At 44.0% G+C, this 12,806-nt stretch overlaps 1 long non-coding RNA gene across 1 annotated transcript in view; it reads right to left on the bottom strand.

Annotated features, from left to right (window-relative positions):
- Nucleotides 1–418: 418 nt before the first annotated feature.
- Nucleotides 419–12,806, bottom strand: part of LOC118902383 — a 38,095-nt gene continuing 25,707 nt past the window's right edge. Inside the window, exon 3 of the long non-coding RNA XR_005021556.1 lies at nucleotides 419–460. This is a non-coding gene — a long non-coding RNA (uncharacterized LOC118902383). The remainder of the gene's footprint in view (nucleotides 461–12,806) is intronic.

Genomic DNA, 12,806 nt, shown 5'->3' on the forward strand with positions numbered 1-12,806 from the left:
TCTTAAAAATAAAATCTATTTTAAATTGTTCAAAGAAAAAGCCAGAAAAAAATCATTTCAAAATATATGCATCTGTGTTGTGAAAAAGGTCTAAAAGATATAAACAAAATCAGAAACAGTGGTTACCTCTAGGGCCACATTTCTCAAACTCTAACATGTATACAAATTACCTGAGGACATTGTTAAAAGTGTTAATACTCGTAGTCTGATTTAGTAGGTCTGGGGTGGGGCCCAAGATTTTGCATCTCTCACAAGCTCCCACGCAGTGATAACTGGAACCAGCTCATTCTGGCTTGCAAGAGCTGATTGTTGTATTTTTAAGAATTTTGTAAATCAGTTATTAAGTAGTCATTATTAAAAATTTAAGGGACTTGCCTGGCAGTCCAGTGGTTAAGACTTCGCCTTCCAATGCAGTGGGTGCAGGTTCGATTTCTGGCTGGGGAGCTAAGATCCCACATGCCTTGCGGCCAAAAAACCAAAACATAAAACAGAAGCAATATTGTAACAAATTCAATAAAGACTTTAAAAATAGTCCACATCAAAAAAAAAATCTTAAAATATAAAATAAAATAAATTTTAAAAAATAAAAATTTAATTATATAAACTTATAATTAAATAAATTATATTTAAAAGAGATAACAAATACTGGAAACTCATCATTTCCTAATTATTACACATTTTACCATTATCTATACTCTTGAGATTATACATACATATATATCAGTACAGTGGGAATTCTATCCAATGGTGTGGTACTACACAACTCTTTCCAATTTTGCATTCAGTGACATTGAAACCACACCCCATAGGTTAATAGAAGCTGGTGACTAACAGAAATTCCTGAGCTTGTCTTACAGAACAGCAGGTAAGGGAACAGCTTGTTAAAACCCCTCTGCTTGAAACCTGCCTTTACTGATTAAGCTCTCTTTAGTTATGTTTTTTACTTTCTTTAACTGCCTACCCTCCATGCTTCATATACCTTAGTAATATATTGCAAGACTCCTTAACCACCCCTGCAGACAGTAGTACCTCTGACGTATGGGTTGCCATAGTAATGGAGGCTTAAGCTGTTTTTCAGAAACTTGGAGTCAGCTCATGTCCAGTTCGGGACGGCTAAGACTGGTTGGGACCACTGATCCTAAAACTGGGCCTGCACAAATGTCCAATGAACAACCTTTTGACATCAGAGGGCCCAAAACTCCACCCTCAGATCATGCTAAGTGCCTCCATTTTTTGAATATGCGTCCCATGAAGAAGCATAACCCAGATATGCCTGCGCAGAACACCAATTACCTCACCTTTTCTCTACCTCCCATCACCTTTTTCCACGTGTAAGAATACCCTGCTTCTTTATCCCATAAATATCCCAAGCTCCTTGCCTTCGAGGAGGCGGATCTGAGACTTTTTCTCCGGTCTCCTCACTTGGCTGCCTTGAGAATAAACTCTTTCTCTGCTGCAAACCTTGGTGTCTCAGCGCTTGGCTTGCTGAGAGTTGGGTAAACAAACCTGGTTCAGTTACATCACATCAGTAACATGAAAATGTAGCCATAGTGGAGGCTGCAGAAAGCCGGCTATTAATCAATTATCAAGCACACCACTGCTCTGGGATATAGAGCGCTCGTCTAGGGCATGGGATCAGAAGGGGGGAAAGTTTTAAGAGTGAGAGAAGGAAGAACTGCCAAACACGAATGCTATGAACAATGAATAGAAATTTTGCCCCACTAAGGTTTTCTGAATTTCTAACTTGTTAGTGGCAGGTAGTGCTTAATAAATGTTTACCAGCTCTACGGACGAATGAATGCTGTAAAGAAGAACCAAGAAGTTTCCACTGGAAAACACAGGATGACCCGCTTCACTTCCCACGTGAGCTGGGGTAAAAGAATCGGGTGTGTGCTCCTGGGGGCCCTGGCAGGGGAAGCCCAGGGCTGGTCCTCTCCCTCCCTCCCACCTCAACATTTCCTGTAGGATTTTGGTTCCCGTATCTGGGAGCCAGTATTTATTTAACTCCTCCCCTGGAGTTCAGCAAGAACTATTCAGCAAGAAAAGCCCAAGGCTGCCCAAACTACTGGCCAAGTAAACAAGCGGACAGCCGGCACCCAGAAGACACCAGGACCCAGCGCCAGCCACAGTCTGGGAAAGGCTCCACCCACACCCACACCCTCTCCAGCTCTGTTCTGCACTCTCTTAGAGCCATCCATCAGCTCTAACTCCCTACTCCCCATCCAGGGAGCATCAGCTGAGCCTTACCTGGGTGCTGGCATCATTGTAGGTGATGGAGACCCAGAGTGCGGGACAATCTACTCCAAGAGCTTATACTTGGTGAGGGAGGAAGTTGATGAACAAGTGTTTGTATCACCCTAACATTCATATGGTGAAACCCTAATTACCCCCAAGTGATGGTGTTTGGAGGTGGGGCCTTTGAGACATAATTAGGGCTAGAATAGGTCAAGGGTGGGGCCTTCACGATGGGATTGGTGCCCTTATAAGAAGAGGAGGAGACCCAAGATCTCTCTGCCTGCCTGCACCCAGGAAGGCCATGTGAGGGTCCAAGGAGAAGGCAGACCATGAAGAGAGCCCTCCCCAAGAGCTGAATCTGCTGGCACCTTGATCTTGGACTTCCAGTCTCCAGAACCGTGAGAAATAAATGTCTGTTGTTTAAGCCACGCAGTCCATGGTCATTTGTTATGGCAGCTCGAGCTGACTAAGATACGAGGAAGCCAATATAAGTCAGATGGTGACAGCGCTAGGGAGAGGATGTAGGGTAATGGGAGCAAGTGATGGGGGCGAGTGGTATTTATGGAGGGTAGTCAGGAGGGCCTCTCTGAGGAGGTGACACGGGAGCAGAGGCCTGTATGAGGGCTGAGTCTTAGAATATCTAGGGAAGAATATTCAAGGCAAAGAGAGCTGCACAGAAATAGCTGAGTGGGTGCACACCCGCTGGGCTCAAGGCAGCCCCAAATGAAGGGAACAGAGAAGCATGATTGGAGCCGAGGCCAGTATGGCCAAAGGACCCATCATGAAGGGTTTTATGGGCTGGTGAAAGGAAATTAGCATTTATTCTGGGAGAGATGAGGAGTCACTGGAAAGTTTCGAGCAAGGAAGGGACATGATCTGATTTATGTTCTAAGAGGAATATTCTGCAGGCTCTGTTGAGAACAGACAATGGGCGAGGTGGTGTGGGAAGAAGCACGGAAACCAGGTAGGGAGCTAACGCAAAAGTTCAGGCAAGGGCTTCCCTGGTGGCACAGTAGTTAAGAATCCTCCTGCCAATGCAGGGGACACGGGTTTGAGCCCTGGTCCGGGAAGATCTCACATGCCACAGAGCAACTAAGCCCATGTGCCACAACTACTGAGTCTGTGCTCTAGAGCCCACGAGCCACAACTACTGAAGCCTGCGTGCCACAACTACTGAAGCCTGTGCACCTGGAGCCCGTGCTCCACAACAAGAGAAGCCACCACAATGAGAAGTCCGCGCACTGCAACAAAGAGTAGCCCCCGCTCACCGCAACTAGAGAAAGCCCGTGCAGCAACGAAGACCCAACGCAGCCAAAAATAGATAAATTAAATAAATAAATTAAAAAAATAAAAGGTCAGGCAAGTGGTGGTGGCGGCTCAGACCAGGATAGTGGCAGTGGAATCAGGGTCCTGGTTCTATTTATTTATTTTTTTATTTTATTTTTTTTGGCCACACTGCATGGCTTGCAGGATCTTAGTTCCCCAACCAGGGATCGATTGAACCCATGCCCCCTGCAGTGGAAGCACAGAGTCCTAACCACTGGACCACCAGGGAATTCCCCCAGTTCTATTTTGAAGGCAGATCTGACCAGACGTGCTGATGAAGTCTTTATGGGGCATGAGAGAAAGAAAGGGTCAAGGATGACCTGAGGTTTGTGATCTCAGTGGCTTGAGTCTGTATGACATCATGCCATGAAGACAGGACCCTGTCTTATTCTTCCTGACTGTATTCCTCGGGGGAGACAGGGGGCACAGTGCCCGGCCAATGATCAGAGACAGAGGAAGGAATCCAGGAAGAGAGGGGAGGCCTGGGGGGATGGGCGGGTGAAGGCAAGGGTACTCACACCATTGATATCCACAAAGTCCTGCCTCCCCAGAAAGTCTTCCTAGAATGACCCAAAGAGCACTGGCGGCTGGCCCGGCCCTTCCCAGGGGTTATTCTCACACCCGTCTGCCGTCCCAACCCCAGCTCTCATCCTTGCACCAAAGCAGTGTGCTAGCCTGTTTGAGAACTGGTTTTACCACTTTTACTTCACCACTGGGTTGATCCTCACAGGGTTAGGCTACAGCTTTGACCACTGTAACAGACAACCGAAATGACAGAAAGCCTTTCTCCCTCGGCTACTACTCAGTAGGTAAGTCATCCAGGCTACAGAGACCTGGCACCATCTATTTCGGCTCTGCCATCCCCCCCGCCCCGGGGACCTGGCCGTATCTCATGGTCTCAGACAGCTTCTCACCACATCCGTGCCCTGGACAGCCAGGAGGGGGAAGGAAGGAGTGGGCAGGGTTGTGGCAGAGACAGCCCTGCCCTTTAAGGACACGCTTTTATCCCACTGGCCAGAACTGGACTGTATGGCCCAAGGAGGCTGGGAAACAGAGACTGGATTCTGGGACCCCATGTCCCCATCTGGATCCACTGGCTGTGGAGGAAGGGAAGGAGAATGTGGGCAGGTGGCAGCTCTGCCTGTGGGTCCCCAAAGCAGTTGAAGGTCAATGCCTTGAAGCTCAATTCCTACTCCTTGTGTGAGCCGCTAAGGATAGGGTCCAGCTCAATCCCTTTCATTTTTCGTACAGAATTTTTCACCATACGAGGCATGTTCACCTATGAAATTGTACTTGATTTCACCACACCTTGTTAGGGAGGTAGTTTTATCAGACTTTACCCACAAGAGAATCAGGGCTTAGAGAGGTGGGAGGGTTTGCACAGGGTCGCAGGCTGGTGGACCTCTGGGGTTTGAACTCTGACCTTCTCTCCAGATTCCTTGCCCTCACTCCTCACTAACAGGGCATTTAATGGATTATTATTGTGATGTGGGGCACAGGTGACCGCCACCACCAACACCACCACTAGAATCTTTCAGGAAAGATAGCTGCTAAGAGACAGATGCAACTTGCTAGAACCCAGGCAATGCCATCAAGCTTGTGGAAGAGGCTCTACCCCCCTTGCACATCAGTGTGTGTGACATGGACGCAGAGGACGCAGAATCAAGCCATCAGTACCCATCAGCTGACAAGCCCAGGGCAGACGGCCTCCTCGCCTACAGCAGCCTCTGGGATTATGGGTTGGCGTCTGTGCCAGCCAGTTGTGAAATAGGTTTATTATCACCAGTCATGAGTCCCAGAGTGTCCTGTCATGCTGGAGAGGCTCTCAAGTTGCACTTCAACTAAAGAAAACAAGCCAATCATACCCCTCCCAGCAGCTCCCAGCTGGTGAAGAGAGAGCCCTGAAGACACCAAGAGGGACTTCCCTGGCAGTCCAGTGGTTAGGACTCCGTGCTTCCACTGCAGGGGGCGTGGGCTCGATTCCTGGTCAGAGAACTATGATCCCACATGCTGTGTGGAGCAGCAAGAAAGGAAGGAAGGGGAGGAGGGAGGGAGGAAGGAAGGAAGGAAGAACATTCACAGAAAGATAGACAAAATGAAAAGGCAGAGGACTTTGTACCAGATGAAGGAACAAGATAAAACCCCAGGAAAACAACTAAATGAAGTGGAGATGGGCAACCTTCCAGAAAAAGAATTCAGAATAATGATAGTGAAGATGATCCAGGACCTCGGAAAAAGAATGGAGGCAAAGATTGAGAAGATGCAAGAAATGTTTAACAAAGATCTAGAAGAATTAAAGAACAAACACCTAGAAGAATTAAACAACAAACAAACAGAGATGAACAATACCATAACTGAAATGAAAAATACACTAGAAGGAATCAATAGCAGAATAACTGAGGCAGAAGAACGGATAAGTGACCTGGAAGACAGAATGGTGGAATTCACTGCCATGGAACAGAATAAAGAAAAAAGAATGAAAAGAAACGAAGACAGCATAAGAGATCTCTGGGACAACATTAAATACACCAACATTCGCCTTATAGGGGTCCCAGAAGGAGAAGAGAGAGAGAAAGGACCTAAGAAAATATTTCTAGAGATTATAGTTGAAAACTTCCCTAACATGAAAAAGGAAATAGCCACCCAAGTCCAGCAGGCGCAGAGAGTCCCAGGCAGGATAAACCCAAGGAGAAACATGTTGAGACACATAGTAATCAAACTGACAAAAATTAAAGACAAAGAAAAATTACTGAAAGCAACAAGGGAAAAACAACAAATAACATACCAGGGAATTCCCATAAGGTTAACAGCTGATTTCTCAGCAGAAACTCTACAAGCCAGAAGGGAGTGACATGATATATTTAAACTGATGAAAGGGAAGAACCTACAACCAAGATTACTCTACTCGGCAAGGATCTCATTGAGATTCAACGGAGAAATCAAAAGCTTTACAGGGCTTCCCTGGTGGCGCAGTGGTTGAGAGTCTGCCTGCCAATGCAGGGAACACGGGTTCGAGCCCTGGTCTGGGAGGATCTCACATGCCGCGGAGCAACTAGGCCCGTGAGCCACGGCTGCTGAGCCTGCGCGTCTGGAGCTTGTGCCCGGCAGCAAGAGAGGCCGCGGCAGTGAAAGGCCCGCGCACCGCGATGAAGAGTGGCCCCCGCTTGCCGCAACTAGAGAAAGCCCTCACACGGAAACGAAGACCCAACACAGCCAAAAATAAATAAATAAATAAATAAATAAATAAATTTATTAAAAAAAAGCTTTTCAGACAAGCAAAAGCTAAGAGAATTCAGCACCAACAAACCAGCTCTACAGCAAATGCCAAAGGAACTTCTCTAAGTGGGAAACACAAGAGAAGAAAAGGACCTACAAAAACAAACCCATAACAATTAAGAAAATGGTAATAGGAACATACATATCGATAATTACCTTAAACGTGAATGGATTAAATGCTCCAACCAAAAGACAACTTTTGTATCACTGAATGGATACAAAAACAAGACCCATATATATATGCTGCCTACAAGAGACCCACTTCAGACCTAGGGACACATACAGACTGAAAGTGAGGGGATGGAAAAAAATATTCCATGCAAATTGAAGTCAAAAGAAAGCTGGAGTAGTAATACTCATATCAGATAACATAGACTTTAAAATAAAGAATGTTACAAGAAACAAGGAAGGACACTACATAATGATCAAGGGATCAATCCGAGAAGAAGATATAACAATTATAAAGATATATACACTCAACATAGGAGCACCTCAATATGTAAGGCAACTGTTAACATCTATAAAAGAGGAAACCGACAGTAACACAATAATAGTGGGGGGCTTTAACAACTCACTTACACCATTGGACATATCATCCAGACAGAAAATTAACAAGAAAACAAAAGCTTTAAATGACACACAATAGACCAGATAGATTTAATTGATATTTATAGGACATTCCATCCAAAAACAACAGATTACACTTTCTTCTCAAGTGCACATAGAACATTCTGCAGAACAGATCACATCTTGGGTCCCAAATCAAGCCTTGGTAAATTTAAGAAAACTGAAATCATATCAAGTTTCTTTTCCGACCACAATGCTATGAGATTAGAAATCAATTACAGGGAAAAAAACGTAAAAAACACAAACACATGGAGGCTAAACAATACGTTACTAAATAACCAAGAGATCAAAGAGGAAATCAAAAAATACCTAGAGACAAATGACAATGAAAACACAACCATCCAAAATCTATGGGATGCAGCAAAAGCAGTTCTAAGAGGGAAGTTTATAGCAATACAAGCCTACCTAAAGAAACAAGAAAATCTCAAATAAACAACCTAACCTTAACCTAAAGGAACTATAGAAAGAAGAACAAACAAAACCTAAAATTAGTAGAAGGAAAGAAATCATAAAGATCAGAGCAGAGATAAATGAAATAGAAACAAAGAGAACAGTAGCAAAGCTCAATAAAACTAAGCTGGTTCTTTGAGAAGATAAACAAAATTGATAAACCTTTAGCCAGACTCATCAAGAAAAAGAGGGAGAGGACTCATATCAATAAAATTAGAAATGAAAAAGGAGAAGTTACAAGGGACACTGCAGAAATACAAAGCACCCTAAGAGACTACTAGAAGCAACTCTATGCCAATAAAATGGACAACCTGAAAGAAATGGATAAATTCTTAGAAAGGTATAACCTTCCAAGACTGAACCAGGAAGAAATAGAAAATAATAACAGACCAATCACAAGTAATGAAATTGAAACTGTGATTAAAAATCTTCCAACAAACAAAAGTCCAGGACCAGATGGCTTCACAGGTAAATTCTATCAAACATTTACAGAAGAGCTAACACCCATCCTTCTCAAACTCTTCCAAAAAATTGCAGAGGAAGAAACACTCCCAAACTCATTCTATGAGGCCACCATCACCCTGATACCAAAACCAGACAAAGATACTACAAAAAAAGAAAATTACAGACCAATATCACTGATGAATATAGATGCAAAAATACTAGCAAACAGAATCCAACAACACATTAAAAGGATCATACACAATGATCAAGTGGGATTTATCCCAGGAATGCAAGGATTCTTCAACATACGCAAATCAAACAATGTGATACACCATATTAAAAAACTGAAGAATAAAAACCATATGATCATCTCAATAGATGCAGAAAAAGCTTTTGACAAAATTCAACACCCATTTATGATAAAAACTCTCCAGAAAGTGGGCATAGAGGGAACCTACCTCAACATAATAAAGGCCATATACGACAAACCCACAGCAAACATCATTCTCAATGGTGAAAAACTGAAAGCTTTTCCTCTAACATCAGGAACAAGGAAAGGATGCCCACTCTCACCACTATTATTCAACATAGTTTTGGAAGTCCTAGCCATGGCAACCAGAAAAGAAAAAGAAATAAAAGGAATCCAAATTGGAAAAGAAGAAGTAAAACTGTCACTGTTTGCAGATGACATGATACTATACATAGAGAATACTAAAGATGCCACCAGAAAACTACTAGAGCTAATCAATGAATTTGGTAAAGTTGCAGGATACAAAATTAATGCACAGAAATCTCTTGCATTCCTAAACACCAATGATGAAAAATCAGAAAGAGAAATTAAGGAAACAATCCCATTTACCATTGCAACAAAAAGAATAAAATACCTAGGATTAAACCTACATAGGGAAACAAAAGACCTGTATGCCAAAAACTATAAGACACTGATGAAAGAAATTAAAGATGATACAAACAGATGGAGAGATATACCATGTTCTTGGATTGGAAGAATCAATATTGTGAAAATGACTATCCTACCCAAAGCAATCTACAGATTCAGTGCAATCCCTATCAAATTACCAGTGGCATTTTTTACAGAACTAGAACAAAAAAATCTTAAAATTTGTATGGAAACACAAAAGACCCCGAATAGCTAAAGCAGTCTTGAGGGAAAAAAACGGAGCTGGAGAAATCAGACTCCCTGACTTCAGACTATACTACAAAGCTACAGTAATCAAGACAATATGGTACTGGCACTAAAACAGAAATATAGATCAATGGAACAGGATAGAAAGCCCAGAGATAAACCCACGCACCTATGGTCAACTAATCTATGACAAAGGAGGCAAGGATATACAATGGAGAAAAGACAGTCTCTTCAATAAGTGGTGCTGGGAAAACTGGACAGCTACATGTAAAAGAATGAAATTAGAATACTCCCTAACACCATACACAAAAATAAACTCAAAATGGATTAGAGACCTAAATGTAACACCAGACACTATAAAACTCTTAGAGGTAAACATAGGAAGAACACTCTTTGACATAAATGACAGCAAGATCTTTTTTGAACCACCTCCTAGAGTAATGGAAATAAAAACAAAAATAAACAAATGGGACCCAATGACTTAAAAGCTTTTGCAAAGCAAAGGAAACTACAAACAAGACGAAAAGACAACCCTCAGAATGGGAGAAAATATTTGCAAACAAATCAACGGACAAAGGATTAATCTCCAAAATATATAAACAGCTCATGCAGCTCAATATTTAAAAATCAAACAACCCAATCCAAAAATGGGCAGAAGACCTAAATAGACATTTTTCCAAAGAAGACATACAGATGGCCAAGAAGCACATGAAAAGCTGCTCAACGTCACTAATTATTAGAGAAATGCAAATCAAAACTACAATGAGGTATCACCTCACACCAGTTAGAATGGGCATCATCAGAAAATCTACAAACAACAAATGCTGGAGAGGGTGTGGAGAAAAGGGAACCCTCTTGCACTGTTGGTGGGAATGTAATTGATACAGCCACTATGGAGAACAGTATGGAGGTTCCTTTAAAAACTAAAAATAGAATTACCATATGACCCAGCAGTCCCACCTACTAGGCATATACCCTGAGAAAACCATAATTCAAAAAGAGTCATGTACCACAATGTTCATTGCAGCTCTATTTACAATAGCCAGGACATGGAAGCAACGAAAGTGTCCCTTGACAGATGAATGGATGAAGAAGATGTGGCACATATATACAATGAAATATTACTCAGCCATAAACAAGAACGAAATTGGGTCATTCGCAGAGACGTGGATGGATCTAGAGACTGTCATACGGAGTGAATTAAGTCAGAAAGAGAAAATCAAATATCATATATTAACGCATGTATGTGGAACCTAGAAAAATGGTACAGAGGAACCGGTTTGCAGGGCAGAAATAGAGACACAGATGTAGAGAACAAATGTATGGACACCAAGGGGGGAAAGTGGCAGGGGGGTGGGGGTGGTGGGATGAACTGAGAGACTGGGATTGACATGTATACACTAATATGTATAAAATAGATAACTAATAAGAACCTGCTGTTTAAATAAATAAATAAAATAAAATTCAAAAACATAAAAGAAGGAAGGAAGGAAGGAGAAGAGGGAGGGAGGGAGGAAGGAAGGAAGGAAGGGAGGGAGGGAGGAAGGAAGGAAGGAAGGAAGGATGGGAGGGAAGAAGGGAGGGAGGAGGGAGGGAGGAGGGGGGGGAGGGAGGAAGGAAGGGTGGGAGGGAGGAAGGGAGGGAGGGAGGGGGGAAGGAAGGAAGGGAGGGAGGGAGGAAGGAAGGGAGGGAGGAAGGAAAGGAGGAGAGGAGGGAAGGAGGGAGGGAGGAAGGCACCAAGAGAGGGGACAGCAGGTTTCCCCCAGGCTCCTCAGGGACACCACCTGAGCCCTCGAAATTTGCCCCCCAGCATCCTTCCTCCCATACCCGCAGCCTGTCCGTCCCAATTTCCACTCCTGAAGCTACAACCCCCCACCCTGCAGACCTAGTCCACTCCTACAGTGCTGGGCAGGCTTGGAAGGACTCGCAGAAATCACAAAGCCTTAGAATATCAGAGCAGAATGGGCATTAGAGACCTCCAACACCACGGCCGGAGTGGTACCACATGGCAGAGGCCTGATGAGCACACATTATGTGCGGGGCACTGCCTGAGGGTCTCTGCATCTTGCTTTACCTAATTCAGAAGGGACTACCTGGCTTTGATCCCAACTCTGCCACCTAGACCTGTGTGACCTCAGACAAGTTAGGCGAGCTCTCTGTGCCGCCATGCCCTCATCAGCAAAATATAGAGGATAATGAGACTCTGCCCCAAAGAGTTGTTGTGATGATGAAACGAGTTAGTACAGTTGATTCTTCTCGTTCTAGGTGGTGATGTCCTATGAAGTCACTATGGACACAATTAGAGAATATTGAACCAGTGTTCCCGGGGGGGAAATCAGGGAGGGCAAGGTTCCCGCAAGCGGTCACATTTTCATCATCCAGTCAATACGTTAGCTTGTTTTATGTGTGTTTCTGTTTAAAGACACTTTTTGTTTTTTGGCCTCGCCACACGGCTTGCAAGATCCTAGTTCCCCGACCAGGGATCGAACCCGTGCCCCCTGCAGTGGAAGCTCAGAGTCCCAACCGCTGGACCACCAGGGAAGTCCCTAAAGACACTTTATTTAATATAAATTGTTGCTTCGTTAACACTGACCTCACGGCCAACAGCACTACAGCTCAGGCCTGAACAAAGTTGGTGTAACACAGGTACTTTCTCCACAAGGCATGTCCCAGCCTTCTTGTGCGTGGGAACCTTAGCACTTCAGTGCTGTGCTTGGGGGGCGTTTTAAACAGCAAAATCACCAACAGAAAGCACAAACGTGAGAAAAACGTGGCACCAAATAGACTGTGAACAGGAGAGACGGAGCTGAAGCAAGATGGCTGAGCTACTCCCCGTTCAGCTGGGAACATGAGTATCCAGCAACTGACAGTTGTCACTGCTCTGCACACACTCTCGAAAGACTGCAAAGTACTTTGAGTATTGATTCGGGGGACTGAAAATAAATTTTAGCAAGTAGGCGAGTTCGCAAATACGGAATCCACAAATAGTGAAGATCAACTGTATAGAGGAAGTCCTTGGAACAGGGCCTGGCCTGTAGGAAGCACTGGATGAATACTGGTGTTAATACTTTGTAAGCTTTAGGATACCTACTGAGATGGATATTGCTATTCCCACTTAATAGATGAGGAAAGGGAGCGTCTGAGAGGTTGAGGATCCGGACCAGGTCACAAAGCGGGTCAATGGTGGTGTCAGGACTTGAGCCCACATGTGGGCCTGGCTGAACCCTTTTCTACGCTGCCCAGAACAGGGACCCCAGCTCTTCCCATGCTGCCTCTGCACAGGCTCACACAGGCTGGTTCCCCC

The sequence above is a fragment of the Balaenoptera musculus genome, chromosome 10 (assembly GCF_009873245.2).
Source record: "Balaenoptera musculus isolate JJ_BM4_2016_0621 chromosome 10, mBalMus1.pri.v3, whole genome shotgun sequence".
NCBI classification, from domain to species: Eukaryota; Metazoa; Chordata; class Mammalia; order Artiodactyla; family Balaenopteridae; genus Balaenoptera; species Balaenoptera musculus.